This window comes from Pseudophryne corroboree, chromosome 6, assembly GCF_028390025.1.
Source record: "Pseudophryne corroboree isolate aPseCor3 chromosome 6, aPseCor3.hap2, whole genome shotgun sequence".
Taxonomy (NCBI): domain Eukaryota; kingdom Metazoa; phylum Chordata; class Amphibia; order Anura; family Myobatrachidae; genus Pseudophryne; species Pseudophryne corroboree.
This window is the reverse complement of record NC_086449.1, coordinates 826,578,082-826,596,713: the sequence shown is the minus strand read 5'-3', so window position 1 is coordinate 826,596,713 and position 18,632 is coordinate 826,578,082. Positions and strand designations below refer to the sequence as shown.

The 18,632-nt window shown below is 47.2% G+C and overlaps 1 protein-coding gene across 1 annotated transcript in view; it reads right to left on the bottom strand.

Annotated features, from left to right (window-relative positions):
* The window catches only part of MICAL3 (microtubule associated monooxygenase, calponin and LIM domain containing 3), a 144,569-nt gene extending 126,621 nt beyond the window's left edge, over positions 1-17,948 (bottom strand). The window contains exon 1 of the mRNA XM_063929290.1: positions 17,834-17,948. The gene's annotated coding sequence lies outside the window, so the exon portion shown is untranslated. The remainder of the gene's footprint in view (positions 1-17,833) is intronic.
* Positions 17,949-18,632: the final 684 nt, after the last annotated feature.

Below are 18,632 nucleotides of genomic sequence, written 5' to 3'. Positions count from 1 at the left end.
GAACCAATACATCCAAAAAATTAACACTGTCGCTACTCATATTGAAGGTGAACTTAATTGGATGATTAGATTGATTGTGTGTGCTGATGAAATTCTGTAGTATCTCCTCCGATTTAGACCAGATGACGAACACGTCATCAATATATCTGAGATACAACACAATGGCCTCAGAAATACCAACATTGTCAAAAAAGATTTCCTGCTCAGCTACAAACATATATGAGTTAGCATACGACGGGGCCACAGGGGACCCCATCGCACACCCAGATGTCTGCAGGTAAAACCTGCCATCAAAAATAAAATAATTATGAGTCAAGATCATTTCTAACAACTCAATCACAAAATCTACATCTGGCCCAGTGTATAGAGGATTCCCCTCAATGAGTCTACGCACTGCTAGTAACCCTGCATTGTTGGGAATGACTGTATACAGACTAGAAATGTCTATACTGCACAAAATACTGTTAGCTGGAATCTTCCCCAATTTTTGCAAGTGATTAATAAAGGAAGTCGTATCAAGCAGATATCTATTCCTACTAACAATGCAAGGTTGAAGCAAGGTGTCAAGATAAGTGGCTACTTTTTGAAAGAGCCCATTACGGGCCGCAATAATGGGGCGCCCAGGTGGATTCTCTAGCGACTTATGTATTTTGGGCAATGAGTATAGCACCGGAACAACCGGATAATCCACAATTAATGCTTTCATTAGCTTATTACTAATTACCCCCGTCTCTACTGCCACCTGTAATTTATCATGCAAAATTTGTGCAAACTGACCAGTCGGATCACCCTTCAACAATTTATATACGGTACCATCATTTAGTTGTCGATATAATTCATGTTTGTATGTAACCAAATCCTGTATCACGATACCCCCACCTTTGTCGGCGGGGCGTATCGTGATATCAGTATATGATGCCAAATCTCTAAGCGCATCATATTCAATCTTACTCAAATTATTGTAACACTTGGACTTAGATTCTGAAACAATCCCAACAGATACAGTGTGATTCAATAATCGTCCATAAGTCTTAATGGTGGCATTACTAGAAACAGGATCAAATTTGCTACGATTTTGTAATTTTAACAACTTAGGAGGCAACACCTCCTCCACAACAACTGGTGTTAAGTTCTTACTGCCTCTAAAGTGCTCATGTAGCTTTAATTGGCGGTTCAGTTTGTACCTCTCCACTTCCCACTGAAAGGAATCAAATTTAACCGTAGGGACGAATGAGAGTCCCTTTCTTAGTACCTGTAATTCCGTGGTGGTAAAATGATGAGTGGACAGATTAAACACTATCTCTTCCGATAAAGGGGGGGACGTCCCACTCTGCCTCGTCCTCGTCCTTTGGCACTGGCCACCTCTGCGCGTCCACCGCCTCTGTCGGCGCCTGTATCCTTGGTCCGTACCCCTAAAGGGGACCTAGTAGTGGAAGTGGTGGTATCGGAAGGGATGTCAGAATCACTAGTATTCTTATCCGCCGATGAATCGGATTGCCAAAGCTGCTTATAGTTCCGTTGTCTGCCAAATCGTTGTCGGTCATTCCGGGTCCCACATGCCCACAAGTATACCCGATTTTGTTCGTAGTCGGCGTTAACTTTTGCCAGTTTCTGTCTCTTAAATTGAATTAAATCTTTTCGATATACAGAAATTTGATTATCAAGTTTTTCCATCCAATTACACCGTGTATCACTGACAATCGTCTCCTTATATTTCTGTTCAAAAGACACGATTTTCTCTCTTGCAATTGTCAGTTCACGTGTGGATTCCTCAATTACTAACAGGAGGAGATCAAAACTACATTTGTTTAGAATCGCTATCCAGCGTTTACAGAAAGTGGTATTGAAGCGCCCGATGGTCGGGGCATTGCGAATTCTAAACCCACGTGGTATGCGTTTATCCTTATAATAGTCACTCAAAGTGATACCGTGGTAAAGGTAGTCAATCTCCTTCTGTTTCAATTTAAGCCAGTCTCTATATAACATGTCAGCAGACTGTATATCAATGTCATCCTTGAGACCTCTATCCCGTAAAATGGCATCAGCCTCAGCCTCAGAAAAAGTTAGGGTAGTTCCTTGTGTCAATAATGATAAATTGACATGCTCGACTGCATCTGTGCCTGATGCAACATTCAGTTCAGCCATAGCCAGCTGACAGGTAGTGAGGCACACAGAGAAAGCGAATGAACTATATCTTATGGGTGCTTAAGCCATGAACAAGCTACTACCTGCAAGGCAGCCTGTCCACCTCTATACAATTCCTTCGGCAGCACTCCCAGTCTCAGAGTATATCGGTCCGGTGCCCTCCTGACCCGTATGGCAACGGGTATAACGTAGTGTACATTCGGCGGCACTCCGGTACAAAGAAGCATACAAGCAGGTTGATAGAAAACAACGTTTCGAAGTTTTTATTAACTTCGTCCTCAGGTTATAACACATACAATAACCACATACCTTTATATACCCTTCCCATGTGCAGGTGAGCTCCGGCGTGGGTCCGGCGTTCAGACGCCCACGAGTGACGTCATCCTGCCGTCCCGCCCACCGGAGGCATCACCCTGTAAACCAAAATACAAATACAGAAAACAATCAAAAGTGCACAAAAAGCATACAAATAAAACACAATATTAAAACAAGCACAGATACAGTACACGCAAATGTCAATAGACCCTTAATATTGTAATGGTTCCCGCTGAGAGATCAATACCACGGATCAAAATCACCAGTCTAACACGTTGACCCCGGACACAAGTATGCTATAAAAAGCAATGCAGTCCCAATGTCTCATTGAGACCCCTTGGTGCCAGCGTCTGTAATTCATGTATCCATTTAGATTCCTTTTGTAACAACATTAAAGATCTGTTGCCCCCTCTCACTTTGACTGGTACATGATCAATGATAATATATTTTAAACACGCCACACTATGTTTAGCGACTGCGAAATGCCGAGCTACCGGCTGATCGCTGGTCCCACTCAGGATAGCTTTTCTGATGGCTAATTTATGATTCGCCATCCGTTCCCTGAGTGTGCAGTCAGTTTTACCCACATAGTGCAAACCACAGGGGCAACTAATCAAATAAATGATAAACTTAGTCGTACATGTGAGTCTAAATTTGATGGTATATTTTTTCCCACTAAAGGGATGATGGAAAATACTACCTGTCAGCAGGGATCTACAGGTCGTACAATTTAAACACCTGAAACAACCATTTCTAAGGTGGCTAAATCACTTTGGCCAATGATCAAGTCAGATGGTGATTTAAACATGACTGAGACTAGTATCATGCCCACGTATACCAGGGGAAGAAATCTCAGGGACTGGCTAGTTAAGACTGACGTCACTGATTTGGCTGCCAGACAAAGTGAACAGAATACCTTTCTTGCCCTTCGTAAAGGTTGTTTCAGGTGTTTAAATTGTACGACCTGTAGATCCCTGCTGACAGGTAGTATTTTCCATCATCCCTTTAGTGGGAAAAAATATACCATCAAATTTAGACTCACATGTACGACTAAGTTTATCATTTATTTGATTAGTTGCCCCTGTGGTTTGCACTATGTGGGTAAAACTGACTGCACACTCAGGGAACGGATGGCGAATCATAAATTAGCCATCAGAAAAGCTATCCTGAGTGGGACCAGCGATCAGCCGGTAGCTCGGCATTTCGCAGTCGCTAAACATAGTGTGGCGTGTTTAAAATATATTATCATTGATCATGTACCAGTCAAAGTGAGAGGGGGCAACAGATCTTTAATGTTGTTACAAAAGGAATCTAAATGGATACATGAATTACAGACGCTGGCACCAAGGGGTCTCAATGAGACATTGGGACTGCATTGCTTTTTATAGCATACTTGTGTCCGGGGTCAACGTGTTAGACTGGTGATTTTGATCCGTGGTATTGATCTCTCAGCGGGAACCATTACAATATTAAGGGTCTATTGACATTTGCGTGTACTGTATCTGTGCTTGTTTTAATATTGTGTTTTATTTGTATGCTTTTTGTGCACTTTTGATTGTTTTCTGTATTTGTATTTTGGTTTACAGGGTGATGCCTCCGGTGGGCGGGACGGCAGGATGACGTCACTCGTGGGCGTCTGAACGCCGGACCCACGCCGGAGCTCACCTGCACATGGGAAGGGTATATAAAGGTATGTGGTTATTGTATGTGTTATAACCTGAGGACGAAGTTAATAAAAACTTCGAAACGTTGTTTTCTATCAACCTGCTTGTATGCTTCTTTGTACCGGAGTGCCGCCGAATGTACACTACGTTATACCCGTTGCCATACGGGTCAGGAGGGCACCGGACCGATATACTCTGAGACTGGGAGTGCTGCCGAAGGAATTGTATAGAGGTGGACAGGCTGCCTTGCAGGTAGTAGCTTGTTCATGGCTTAAGCACCCATAAGATATAGTTCATTCGCTTTCTCTGTGTGCCTCACTACCTGTCAGCTGGCTATGGCTGAACTGAATGTTGCATCAGGCACAGATGCAGTCGAGCATGTCAATTTATCATTATTGACACAAGGAACTACCCTAACTTTTTCTGAGGCTGAGGCTGATGCCATTTTACGGGATAGAGGTCTCAAGGATGACATTGATATACAGTCTGCTGACATGTTATATAGAGACTGGCTTAAATTGAAACAGAAGGAGATTGACTACCTTTACCACGGTATCACTTTGAGTGACTATTATAAGGATAAACGCATACCACGTGGGTTTAGAATTCGCAATGCCCCGACCATCGGGCGCTTCAATACCACTTTCTGTAAACGCTGGATAGCGATTCTAAACAAATGTAGTTTTGATCTCCTCCTGTTAGTAATTGAGGAATCCACACGTGAACTGACAATTGCAAGAGAGAAAATCGTGTCTTTTGAACAGAAATATAAGGAGACGATTGTCAGTGATACACGGTGTAATTGGATGGAAAAACTTGATAATCAAATTTCTGTATATCGAAAAGATTTAATTCAATTTAAGAGACAGAAACTGGCAAAAGTTAACGCCGACTACGAACAAAATCGGGTATACTTGTGGGCATGTGGGACCCGGAATGACCGACAACGATTTGGCAGACAACGGAACTATAAGCAGCTTTGGCAATCCGATTCATCGGCGGATAAGAATACTAGTGATTCTGACATCCCTTCCGATACCACCACTTCCACTACTAGGTCCCCTTTAGGGGTACGGACCAAGGATACAGGCGCCGACAGAGGCGGTGGACGCGCAGAGGTGGCCAGTGCCAAAGGACGAGGACGAGGCAGAGTGGGACGTCCCCCCCTTTATCGGAAGAGATAGTGTTTAATCTGTCCACTCATCATTTTACCACCACGGAATTACAGGTACTAAGAAAGGGACTCTCATTCGTCCCTACGGTTAAATTTGATTCCTTTCAGTGGGAAGTGGAGAGGTACAAACTGAACCGCCAATTAAAGCTACATGAGCACTTTAGAGGCAGTAAGAACTTAACACCAGTTGTTGTGGAGGAGGTGTTGCCTCCTAAGTTGTTAAAATTACAAAATCGTAGCAAATTTGATCCTGTTTCTAGTAATGCCACCATTAAGACTTATGGACGATTATTGAATCACACTGTATCTGTTGGGATTGTTTCAGAATCTAAGTCCAAGTGTTACAATAATTTGAGTAAGATTGAATATGATGCGCTTAGAGATTTGGCATCATATACTGATATCACGATACGCCCCGCCGACAAAGGTGGGGGTATCGTGATACAGGATTTGGTTACATACAAACATGAATTATATCGACAACTAAATGATGGTACCGTATATAAATTGTTGAAGGGTGATCCGACTGGTCAGTTTGCACAAATTTTGCATGATAAATTACAGGTGGCAGTAGAGACGGGGGTAATTAGTAATAAGCTAATGAAAGCATTAATTGTGGATTATCCGGTTGTTCCGGTGCTATACTCATTGCCCAAAATACATAAGTCGCTAGAGAATCCACCTGGGCGCCCCATTATTGCGGCCCGTAATGGGCTCTTTCAAAAAGTAGCCACTTATCTTGACACCTTGCTTCAACCTTGCATTGTTAGTAGGAATAGATATCTGCTTGATACGACTTCCTTTATTAATCACTTGCAAAAATTGGGGAAGATTCCAGCTAACAGTATTTTGTGCAGTATAGACATTTCTAGTCTGTATACAGTCATTCCCAACAATGCAGGGTTACTAGCAGTGCGTAGACTCATTGAGGGGAATCCTCTATACACTGGGCCAGATGTAGATTTTGTGATTGAGTTGTTAGAAATGATCTTGACTCATAATTATTTTATTTTTGATGGCAGGTTTTACCTGCAGACATCTGGGTGTGCGATGGGGTCCCCTGTGGCCCCGTCGTATGCTAACTCATATATGTTTGTAGCTGAGCAGGAAATCTTTTTTGACAATGTTGGTATTTCTGAGGCCATTGTGTTGTATCTCAGATATATTGATGACGTGTTCGTCATCTGGTCTAAATCGGAGGAGATACTACAGAATTTCATCAGCACACACAATCAATCTAATCATCCAATTAAGTTCACCTTCAATATGAGTAGCAACAGTGTTAATTTTTTGGATGTATTGGTTCAGTGCAGGGATGGAATTTTGTCGACTGACTTATATCAGAAAAGCACTGATCGTAATACTGTGCTACATTTTTCTAGTTTTCATCCCCTTCCATCTAAATATGGGTTACCATACTCACAGTTCTTACGAGCTGTGAGGATTTGTAGTGTACGAGAAAATGCCATTGCCAGGATTGATGAGATGATTGTAAAGTTTAGTCAGAGGGGATACCCTCTGGATAGATTGTTGCAGGCTAAAGAGAAAGCCCTCAGTATCAATAGACAATCCTTGCTGACACAACAAGTAAAACCATCTACCAGATCAAGGTTACCTTGGGTTAATCATTTTAACACCAAGAGTGGAGTCATTTCTAAGGTGGCTAAATCACTTTGGCCAATGATCAAGTCAGATGGTGATTTAAACATGACTGAGACTAGTATCATGCCCACGTATACCAGGGGAAGAAATCTCAGGGACTGGCTAGTTAAGACTGACGTCACTGATTTGGCTGCCAGACAAAGTGAACAGAATACCTTTCTTGCCCTTCGTAAAGGTTGTTTCAGGTGTTTAAATTGTACGACCTGTAGATCCCTGCTGACAGGTAGTATTTTCCATCATCCCTTTAGTGGGAAAAAATATACCATCAAATTTAGACTCACATGTACGACTAAGTTTATCATTTATTTGATTAGTTGCCCCTGTGGTTTGCACTATGTGGGTAAAACTGACTGCACACTCAGGGAACGGATGGCGAATCATAAATTAGCCATCAGAAAAGCTATCCTGAGTGGGACCAGCGATCAGCCGGTAGCTCGGCATTTCGCAGTCGCTAAACATAGTGTGGCGTGTTTAAAATATATTATCATTGATCATGTACCAGTCAAAGTGAGAGGGGGCAACAGATCTTTAATGTTGTTACAAAAGGAATCTAAATGGATACATGAATTACAGACGCTGGCACCAAGGGGTCTCAATGAGACATTGGGACTGCATTGCTTTTTATAGCATACTTGTGTCCGGGGTCAACGTGTTAGACTGGTGATTTTGATCCGTGGTATTGATCTCTCAGCGGGAACCATTACAATATTAAGGGTCTATTGACATTTGCGTGTACTGTATCTGTGCTTGTTTTAATATTGTGTTTTATTTGTATGCTTTTTGTGCACTTTTGATTGTTTTCTGTATTTGTATTTTGGTTTACAGGGTGATGCCTCCGGTGGGCGGGACGGCAGGATGACGTCACTCGTGGGCGTCTGAACGCCGGACCCACGCCGGAGCTCACCTGCACATGGGAAGGGTATATAAAGGTATGTGGTTATTGTATGTGTTATAACCTGAGGACGAAGTTAATAAAAACTTCGAAACGTTGTTTTCTATCAACCTGCTTGTATGCTTCTTTGTACCGGAGTGCCGCCGAATGTACACTATATATATATATATATATAGATAGATAGATACTATGAAGCTTTATATTGCACTAGATGCACACTGATATACTCTGGTAACAATGGTGGTCATTCCGAGTTGTTCGCTCAGTAATTTTTTTCACATCGCAGCGATTTTCCGCTAATTGCGCATGCGCAATGTTCGCACTGCGACTGCGCCAAGTAAATTTGCTATGCAGTTAGGTATTTTACTCACGGCATTACGAGGTTTTTTCATCGTTCTGGTGATCGTAATGTGATTGACAGGAAGTGGGTGTTTCTGGGCGGAAACTGGCCGTTTTATGGGAGTGTGTGAAAAAACGCTACCGTTTCTGGGAAAAACGCGGGAGTGGCTGGAGAAACGGGGGAGTGTCTGGGCGAACACTGGGTGTGTTTGTGACGTCAAACCAGGAACGAAACTGACTGAACTGATCGCAGTGGCAGAGTAAGTCTCGAGCTACTCAGAAACTGCAAAGTAATTTCTATTCGCAAATTTGAGAACCTTTCATTCGCAATTTTGATAAGCTAAGATTCACTCCCAGAGGGCGGCGGTTTAGCGTGTGCAATGCTGCTAAAAGCAGCTTGCGAGCGAACAACTCGGAATCACCCCCAATAAGCGCATGCAGCAATTGTATTATTTATGACAATTCTAGCACAATGCAGCTTTAAACACAAACCTATGATTAAAAAGTATTACTGTGCAATATAAATCCCACCCAGGATATGTGTGACGCGCTGCACTTGTCTCTCTCTCCAGGGGGAATACACAACATGTGATCTACATGTATAAAAAGCATAAGAGAAACAAAATCCAGATACTATTTAAATAATATTATAGTTTCATTCATTTCATGGTAAACCCCGGAGCACTGAGTGCACTTATCATCTCCCCTCACCCCAGTATTGCAGTCAGTGCCTCGTTGTGGGCACCGGAACCACTTTCCCCAGGGCCAGGACACAGCAGATGACGGAGCGCCCATTGTATAAGTGCAAACATGCTGCATAGTGTAACACAAGCCATAGCACTTACACTATAATACATGTCAAAGCACAAAGAGTATATGTGGGGACACAAGGCCCACTCAGAGTAGCTGGCCTGCCCCAAGCATCCACACGTGCTAGGCAAGGACAACTGGAAAGATATAGCGTCACATATATATATATATAGGCTGATCCTCAGTTCCAGCACAACATGGCATCTCGTCCTGATGCCTCCAGTTGACAGAACCCCCCAAGCGACATACTGTTCGCTGTACAGTGCGATGCATGTCCTCCTAGACTGTAAGCTTTCACGAGCAGGGCCCTTTACCCTCTTATTCTCACCCAGCACCATCCCTATCTCCAGTGCGCCCCAGTCACAGTCAGCGACTCTGATCCATTCTGCCCAGCTTTCTCATGTGTGTACAGGCCCTTTCTGTACAGGACCTACGCCGGCACCCCCTCCCTTGTTCTGCCCGTCTAAGGGCGCGGCGTCATAGGTGCAAGATGCGTCCAAATCTACACATGGTGGATGCATGAGAATTTATTTGTGCGCATACGCAGTTCCGTAAAGTGGAATTTGCGACAAAGAAAAGCTACTGTGGGTTCATGGCTGCAGCAGCCGCGTGGTGTGACGCGGGTAACAGCGGAGATTAATCAGGTTCTCTGTCTCAGCGCAGATTTCTAACCTAATTAGAGCAGTGCTATTAAACATAATTAAATCTGTGCATGCTACTGTATATCGCTGCCTCAGCTTTCCCACGTGTCCCCATCAGAGGTCACACTCTGAGGCTGCAGCCCCTGTTTGTAGTTATCTCTCGCATGGATATCGGTGAATAGCCGATGAAATGGCATGCTCCGGCACTTGTTATCGATCAGCACGGCGCCATGGTGGTCAGCATTACTGCCTCAGTCGTGAGGTCATGAGTACAGGTCATAGCCTATCTGTACGGAGTTTGGGGGGGGGGGGGGTGTGTGTGTGTGTGTGTGTGTGTGTGTGTGTGTGTGTGTGTGTGTGTGTGTGTGTGTGTGTGTGTGTGTGTGTGTGTGTGTGTGTGTGTTAATGATCACAATAAGCAATACTTAAGTATAATGTCACACTAACTACACTTTTCTGAAGATAATCTATATTGAACACCCGGCAGTCTGTCATTTCCTCGCCTCTGCAGCGGCCGCAGGCCCCGACACGCCACTGCCAAGCCTGCAGACCTCTAGGAAGAGCTGGCCTGATCTGGCAGGTCTGTCGGCCAAGGGCAGTCACCGTCTCTCAGACCTAATGAGATTAGCGAAACAGAAGAGACCATCTGACGCCTTCACCTAAACTGCAAATCTCCTCCAGGATCACAACAACGGGATTGGCTTCACCCACAGCCGGTGGCTGCTGACATAGATACTTCCCGTAGCTCTGCAGTGCTGTTTCCCTACTCTCCGGGCCCTGATCTGGCCGCACAGAGTGCATAGGAGCCCCCTGGGGTCCCCCTATGGGATTCATTCAACACTATTCCAGTCGTAGCACAATTATTCCATTAACTCATCCGCCGCAAGTTACACATTTTCACATTTGTTTTTGTGTATGGTCAAGTCTTTACGGAAGGGGGTGGGGGGAAAACCACTGTACTGTTATGGGCCATTACCCTCCCCATCTAATTAGAGGCCTCTACTTATGTAGGAGCTGAAGACTCCAGCCCCAGAGGAAGGCTACGACTGACCTTAGTCATTGGTTAAAAGGGGCCTATCCAGGGTCGGACTGGCCCACTGGGGAACAGGGGAAACCACCGGTGGGCCCACCTCCTCCTGTTATTAATCTTCTACATTACCATGCACGTACAAGCAGTGTTTACTATATATATTTATCATGTGACCCAGCCCATGCACTCTCTACTGGTTAGCCGGGACTCTGTGGTGGTTGGCCACACCTCCACTATTGCCTGGACATGCCCTTAAGCATGGGCATCTACCACTGCATTTCCCCGGTGGGCCCTTCTTGCCGCAGTCTGACACTGGGCCTATCTGAGTCTCGCAGTGGACGTCGGCCTGAAGACGCTTACGGCTCTCGGGAACAGGGAGAAACGCACCATCTTCCCTTTGGTCAGCCCCAAGCACCAGCCCCCATTCACTGAGTGCCGTTATTTCTGCCCGGCCATAGAGGTCATATAATTGCCCCCTCATACGACGGGGCAGATTATGTCTATCCGCACGCCGACTCTCTCTGGGTGCTGCCCGCGTGATGCCCTCACTGTGCCGGTTTGTATTGGTCAGTGAATACGTCTATACAGTATGTTGCATTTTTCAGCATAAACAGCCCCAGAGGGACGCTGGATGTGATTAGAGGCAGAGACAGGCAGGCCTTTGTCTGCGTCCCAGCCAGTTATTACCACAGTTATCAGGGCATAAAAACAAACAACAAGATCTGTGTTTTATTCTCCCTCACTCGTCAGATAAGGTCCCGGCGGCTCAGCCACCCTGATAGCAATGTGCGGCCACAGATGTAACCCCTCAGATCTGGATTATATGTAATAGGACATAATTATTACGTACAGCACACGCACGATCCGGCTGCTAAACCGGTGATGCATTGATGCACGTGCAGTATACGTAAGGCCTACTCACAGACATGACATCCAGGAGCTGGTCTGCAGCGTCAGGGTAGGGGAGAGGGGATGCAAAAGTATCAGCCACCCCCTCTGCCCAATTTTGGGGGTCATTCCGAGTTGTTCGCTCGTTGCCAATTTCGCAATGGAGCGATTAAGACGAAAATGCGCATGGTACGCAGTGCGCATGCGCTAAGTATTTTATCTCAAAACTTAGTAGATTTACTCACGTCCGAACAAAGAATTTTCATCGTTGAAGTGATCAGAGTGTGATTGAGTGGAAGTGGGTGTTTCTGGGCGGAAACTGACCGTTTTCTGGGAGTGTGCGGAAAAACGCGTGAGTGTCTGGAGAAACGGGGGAGTGGTTGGCCGAACGCAGGGCGTGTTTGTGACGTCAAACCAGGAACAAAACGGGCTGAGCTGATCGCAGTGTTGGAGTAAGTCTGGAGCTGCTCAGAAACTGCTAAGAATTTTCTATTCGCAATTCTGCTAATCTTTCGTTCGCTATTCTGCTATGCTAAGATTCACTCCCAGAGGGCGGCGGCTTAGCGTGTGCAATGCTGCTAAAAGCAGCTAGCAAGCGAACAACTCGGAATGAGGGCCTTTATTATGATGTTTATTATTATTATTATTATTATTATTATGGAGCGAGTGTCGGGGTGCCGCCACTGGCAAGTGTACACACATTTGCCGATACGGGCGGCGATGAGTGACCACACGGCTCGGGGGAAAGGGGGGGAGCAAGGCCATGCACAATTCGGCAACATGGCATCATTCACAACCTCCTCAGATATTTCTGCATGTTAAAGGGATCTGAGGAGGCGGAGAACGACTAGCTGGTGCGCGCGTTGCGACGTTGACATGCTCACACACGGACCATTTTTCAACGATGCGTCGTTCCGATTGGTCGGAAACACTCACATTGTTTAAAAAATCTATCTGTGCGTGGGCACCTTAAGGTCTGTCCCGCTACAAGTGCCATCTCAGGTGGGGCTTGGATGGGTGGCGGGCGGCCAGGACAAGCGCAGACTGATCCAGTAAATATGTATACATCATTCCAAATAAAATGAAATCCATAGCTCTGACCATACCCCCCAACGCGTACTCAGCCCCAACTCTTCTCTGCTGCTCCGTCTCCCGCTCAGACGGACTCTGCCAAGTGCCTAACCCCTAACCCTCCGCCAAGTGCCTGACCCCTAACCCTCCGCCAAGTGCCTGACCCCTAACCCTCCGCCAAGTGACCCCTAACCCTCCGCCAAGTGCCTGACCACTAACCCTCCGCCAAGTGCCTAACCCTCCCCTCCCGCAGCCTAACCCCTAACCCTCCACCAAATGCCTAACCCCTAACCCTCCGCCAAATGCCTAACCCCTAACCCTCCTCCAAGTGCCTGACCCCTAACCCTCCGCCAAATGCCTGACCCCTAACCCTCCGCCAAATGCCTAACCCCTAACCCTCCGCCAAATGCCTAACCCCTAACCCTCCTCCAAGTGCCTGACCCCTAACCCTCCGCCAAATGCCTAACCCCTAACCCTCCGCCAAGTGCCTAACTCTCCCCTCCCGCAGCCTAACCCCTAACCCTCCTCCAAGTGCCTAACCCCTAACCCTCCGCCAAGTGCCTAACCCTCCGCCAAGTGCCTAACCTCTAACCCTCCGCCACGTGCCTAACCCCTAACCCTTCCCTCCTGCAGCCTAACCCTAACCATCATAAAAAAACATGAAAAATCACATGTTGACTTTTTCTGTGTCAACCATTTAGCTGTCGCCCTTTTGACCCTATTGACATAACGTTGACCTATTTACTGTCTATCTTGCGGATACCCTTTATATGTATACATTTAGAAACCTGACATATCACAGTCGCAGGCTGTAGCCCCCAATGCATTGTAACATCCCCGGATATGTAATACATTTCCAGTATAAGACGTCTCATTACCTGGGGCCGGGGATTTAGCCGTCGGTGCCCGTGGCCTCAGAATTGCCTGGCCCGGTGCCTCATAACCATACATACATCTATATACATTTATTATGTAAATGGGGGACATCACCACACTTTTAGCCCAAAGTGAGATGCATTTTATCTATGAATTTAACACTTTCCATCCTATGGGTCTTAACAATGACTTTGAACTAAAGTGGTTCATGTAGGGTTTTTAGGATTCAGCTTGTTTTACATCTGGTGTTGTAACTTGTGTTTTATTCTGTGTATTTCTTCATTTTAGAATCTCTGCAATTACGTATAACTGGAATCACCAGATGTAGGTGTTGGATGTAAGTTTTTAAATGTAAGGGATAAAGACTGAACACTCCTAGTCGTCTATAACGGGTTTGTTTACAGCGTAACCATGGCAGTGATTACTGAGACTTAGAGACAGTAAAGACGCGCTTCTGAGACAGGCGGGCCCTGCGTTCAGTTGCTGTGGCAACTTGACCGAGGACGCCGTAACCGGAAGTGACGTTCCGCTGTATCTAGTCACCATGGAGACAGCACCGCAAACCCGAGGACGGAAGTGACGGAGAGGAAATTCCGGTTGCTATGGAAACCCGGCAGCGTGTACACGCGACGGCGGGGGGGAACCTGTCATGAATTTGTTTGTGATTGGCCAAAGGAGTATTTAAATATCCGGATGGTGTGTGTGCAGTCAGTATCCAGCCTTGAGAAAGACTCCAGGAACAGGAGTTGAAACGCGTTGGAGAACTTTACCTGCGGTCAGCATTCACAGTAGTCTGCATCTTCAGAAACCAGGGATTTTCCAGCTCCTGCCCGGGTGGACTCTGGAATTTAAAGAACTTGCTTGAGAACTTTTTTGGGTTCTCGGACTCTCTGGTAATTGTTCTGCAGTCTTCCTGTGACTGTCACACATGGGGAATTTTTATTGTGATTTTTGATTGTGATTGTCTATGTCCTATGAATGTGTGTCTATGTTATTAAATGACTGCACATGTGGTTTCCCTCTCCCCTCTGGTTTACATGCTATTATCCTTTTGATGCACATTATGAGGAGGAGGTGTGAGGACTGAGGATTGGACATTCACATCGACCTTAAGGTTTGTATATTTGGCACTTTTATATTCATTGTGTCCAGGCGCCTCATGGTGCCTGCAGCCAAAACGCTCTTTGTCTACTGATTCTAGCTCTGCACTCATAGCAGCGGGGTTTAGTAACTCATCTGGTGCCGCCGCAGCCCGGGCTCAATGAGAGACGCAGAACTAAGAATCAAATATATATAGATGGGCCAAGTGGTTCTTATCTGCCGTCACATCCTATGTTTCTGTGTAACCCAGAGGTGGGGATGTGAGACTCCCTGGGCCTGATTCTGTGCTGCTCACAGGAGCCCATGTGGCAGATACTGTCAGTGTGTGAGACACCGTCAGTCAGTGTGTGAGACACCGTCAGTCAGTGTGTGACACCCTGTGTCAGTGTGTGTGAGACACCGTCAGTCAGTGTGTGACACCCTGTGTCAGTGTGTGTGAGACACCGTCAGTCAGTGTGTGACACCCTGTGTCAGTGTGTGTGAGACACCGTCAGTCAGTGTGTGAGACCACGTCAGTCTCTGCGTGAGACCCTGTCTACGTGTGTGTGACCCCCTGTCATTGTGTGTGTGAGACACCATCAGTCAGTGTGTGTGAGACCGCCTGTCAGTGTGTGTGATACCTCCTGTCAGTGTGTGTGAGACGCCTGTAAGTGTATGTGAGACTTCGTGTCAGTGTGTGAGACCGACTGTAAGTGTGTGTGAGACCAACTGCCAGTGTGTGTGAGGCCACCTGTCAGTGTGTGTGAGACCACCTGTCAGTGTGTGTGAGACCACCTGTCAGTGTGTGTGAGACCTCCTGTCAGTGTGTGTGATACCTCCTGTCAGTGTGTGCGAGACCAACTGTCAGTGTGTGTGATAACAACTGTCAGTGTGTGTGAGACGCCTGTCAGTGTGTGTGAGACTTCTTGTCAATGTGTGAGACCGACTGTCAGTGTGTGTGAGACTGCCTGTCAGTGTGTGATACCTCCTGTCAGTATGTGTGAGACCGCCTGTCATTGTGTGTGAGACCAACTGCCAGTGTGTGTGAGGCCGCCTGTCAGTGTGTGTGAGACCTCCTGTCAGTATGTGAGACCGACTGTCAGTGTGTGTGTGAGACTGACTGTCAGTGTGTGTGTGAGACCGCCTGTCAGTGTGTGTGAGACCGCCTGTCAGTGTGTGTGAGACCTCCTGTCAGTGTGTGTGAAACCGCCTGTCAGTGTGTGTGAGACCTCCTGTCAGTGTGTGTGAGACCTCCTGTCAGTGTGTGAGAGACCTCCTGTCAGTGTGTGAGAGACCTCCTGTCAGTGTGTGTGAGGCCACCTGTCAGTGTGTGTGAGACCGCCTGTCAGTGTGTGAGACCACCTGTCAGTGTGTGTGAGACCACCTGTCAGTGTGTGTGAGACCTCCTGTCAGTGTGTGTGAAACCCTTGGTGTGTGTGACCCACTGTCAGTGTGTACGAGACACCGTCAGTCGGTGTGTGTGACCTGTCAGGTGTGTGTGTGTCCCAGCCAAAGCTGGCAGTGTGGAGGATGCAGCAGCCGGGCACAAGAACGGCCGATACACTTCGAGGAGCGCCTGGTGCTCCGTGGGCACATTTTGTTTCTTCTCCACCGGAATTTGGCCGCAAAAAAATCTGCAACCTTTTTTTAAAAATGGAATGCCGCAGGTATCGGGAGCGCACATACCCGCGGTAATTCAACATTGGTCGCCAGATCACAAAAAGTCCTGCGCACTATTGAACATGTCTCTCTGAATGTCAGCACTCTGACCAGATACCAAAACAAACATCCAGCATTCGCTCCTATTGCTGCGCGGTGCTGAGTATTCCACAAGCTGCCACACGGCATCCAGCACATTACCCCCTGACACCGCAATCAGAGCGTCTCTGAGGTCACTGTACAGCCGCCATCTACCTACAATTCAGCCCAAATATACATAAATGAATGTGAATAATGTACCAGTGACTTCTACAACCCTCCGGCAGCACCGGGATAATCAGCCCCTTTGTGTCAGTTTTCTGTTGTCTCTGAATATTCAGAACGCGCCCACGTATTCATTTCCAAGTTAAATATGACTGTGCCCTGGAACGCGCCCGTATTTTGGGAGATTTAGGGGTTGATTCTGAGGTGGGAGTAAAGCAATGAGAGCAAGTAACATTGCACCCGGGTAACACCATGCTGCACTGCAGGGGTCCGGTGTAACATGTGTACCCTGGGAACACCATGCTGCACTGCAGAAGGGGGCAGGTGTAACTGTGCACCTGGGGAACACCATGCTGCACTGCAGGGGGCCGGTGTAACATGTGTACCCTGGGAACACCATGCTGCACTGCAGAAGGGGGCAGGTGTAACTGTGCACCTGGGGAACACCATGCTGCACTGCAGGGGGCCGGTGTAACATGTGTACCCTGGGAACACCATGCTGCACTGCAGAAGGGGGCAGGTGTAACTGTGTACCTGGGGAACACCATGCTGCACTGCAGGGGGCCGGTGTAACATGTGTACCCTGGGAACACCATGCTGCACTGGAGGGGGGCAGGTGTAAGATGTGCAGCCGGGTAACACCATGCTGCACTGGAGGGGGGCAGGTGTAAGATGTGCAGCCGGGTAACACCATGCTGCACTGGAGGGGGGCAGGTGTAAGATGTGCAGCCGGGTAACACCATGCTGCACTGGAGGGGGGCAGGTGTAAGATGTGCAGCCGGGTAACACCATGCTGCACTGGAGGGGGGCAGTTATAAGATGTGCACCCTGGGGAACACCATGCTGCACTGCAGGGGGGCAGGTGTAACATGTGCAGCCAGGTAACACCATGCTGCGCTGCAGGGGTGCAGGTGTAACATATGCAGCCAGGTAACACCATGCTGCACTGCAGGGGGGCAGGTGTAACATGTGCAGGGAAAGATAGATCTGGGAGAGTCATGTCCTAGCTGAACTCTGAATTGCAGTGTAATAGTAAAGCCGTCCAGCATCTGGGGGCTACATGCAGAAGTAATTGCCCCCTGGCATTGCAGTGCGGTTTGTCCAGGTGCGAAGTTGCTCCTTTTTTTGTCCTTGTTTTGCCCCCAGCTCAGAATCAGCCCCATGATGCGTTATTTCAGCATCCAGCGTCAGAGGACAAAGCCCGGTCTGTGTGAATGACCCCAGTGTAGACATTACAGGGCGTAGACGCGATCACTGTATGACATCGCTCACATCAGTCTCTGACATCATATCATCTCCTCTCCCTGATGACGGGACTCTTACCTAGGAGGTGTCAGCATCTTCCCAGATAAATCCCTCATTAAAGACCCCCGCTCATCCGCCGCCTTCTGCCGGCTGTCAGCTCCCCGCACAGCACAAACTCATGTTTTGGCTGCCAAGAAAACAAGATTATCCCATGGGAGACCCTTCCTCTGAATCACAGACAGGCGCAGATCCATTACCCCCTCCCTCACCTCTCCATCATCCGCCTGTGGTCCTTCCTGAGGATCTTACACCCCGTCACCGTGTTTCCATGGGGATGAAGATGGAACCGGCATTTCCACTCCCTCCTGCTACACCTTCTGGGGACCCATCATCCCGCTCAGCTCCTCCACGGCGGCTGGATGGATCGTAAGTTCCTGGCCCGTAGTCTGTAATCTCCATATTACCTCTTAAGGGTTTTCAACTATTAAAGGGGCATATTCATCAACGCTTGGTGAGTGATAAAGTGGTGAGATTATAGGGTCTATTTACTAAGACTTGAAGAGAGATAAAGTGGAGGGAGATAAAGTACCAGCCAATCAGCTCCCAATTGTCATTTTTCAAACACAACCTGTAACATGACAGTTAGGAACTGATTGGCTGGTCCTTGCAAAAAGGGTGGGAACGGGGCCTTATCTAGAGGTGTGCGAGCGATTATCCAACCACACATATGCTCCGGCACCGGGCGGGAAGGTGAACATAATGCAGCGATTCGTGGGTCTATGGGGAGGAGATGGAGCCAATATAGGGGGTAATTCCAAGTTGATCGCAGCAGGAATTTTGTTAGCAGTTGGGCAAAACCATGTGCACTGCAGGGGAG